The sequence below is a fragment of the Etheostoma spectabile genome, chromosome 12 (genome assembly GCF_008692095.1).
Source record: "Etheostoma spectabile isolate EspeVRDwgs_2016 chromosome 12, UIUC_Espe_1.0, whole genome shotgun sequence".
NCBI lineage: Eukaryota > Metazoa > Chordata > Actinopteri > Perciformes > Percidae > Etheostoma > Etheostoma spectabile.
The window spans coordinates 1,483,072-1,483,826 of record NC_045744.1 but is presented as its reverse complement, the minus strand read 5'-3'; the positions used below and the strand labels follow the sequence as shown (position 1 = coordinate 1,483,826).

The 755-nt window shown below is 41.7% G+C and overlaps 1 protein-coding gene across 9 annotated transcripts in view; it reads right to left on the bottom strand.

The window, feature by feature from the left end:
• pard3ab (par-3 family cell polarity regulator alpha, b) overlaps nucleotides 1-755 on the bottom strand; it is a 351,497-nt gene that overhangs the window by 98,023 nt on the left and 252,719 nt on the right. The gene's annotated exons all lie outside the window — the stretch shown is intronic.

The window sequence follows — 755 nt, the reverse complement described above, 5'->3', positions numbered from 1 at the left end:
AGAGAGAGAGAGAGAGAGAGAAACATAAACAAAGACACGCTGAGAAACCGAGCGACTGCTCTGGGAGTCATTATATAGACAGATCCATCCTCCCCATCACAGGAACACACACAGACACCCAGCCTGCATGTGGGGGCCATGTGTCACTGCTTTCTGATCAATAAACAATCTATTGATTGAAAAGTCAAATTAAACCCATACTGTATATTGGATGATTTGCTCATGGTTAGACGTGGCTCTATGCTGACATGCAGCCGGGAAAAGTATTCAGATCTGTTAATTTAAAGTACAAGTACTAATACCACACTGTAAAAATACTCTGTTACAAGTAAAAGACATGCATCGGAATTCTTATTTAAAGCTATAGTGCGTAGTTTCTGTCTCCCCCATGAGGAACTCTAAGTAATGACAACAACACTGTTGGCGCATCCATATGATACAAGAATTCACTGATGTGCATATGGAACTCATATTAATGTAAAAATAAAAAACTCATAAAGTGAAATTTTTATGCCATGTTACATTTATGCAATTATTTAATGACTTGACTAACAGAGAGTCTGATACTGTTGGGGTGGGGGGGGGGCACATGAAGTCAGACTCAGTGGGGAGTGAAACCGAAGCAGAGGGACAGACACAGCTGGAGCCAAAGTAGAACACTTTTTAATACATTAAAGTTCACATGGCATGAAAGTTTCCCTTTATGACTTTTTAACATTAATATGCCCCCCCCCCCCCCCCCCCCCCCCCCCCCC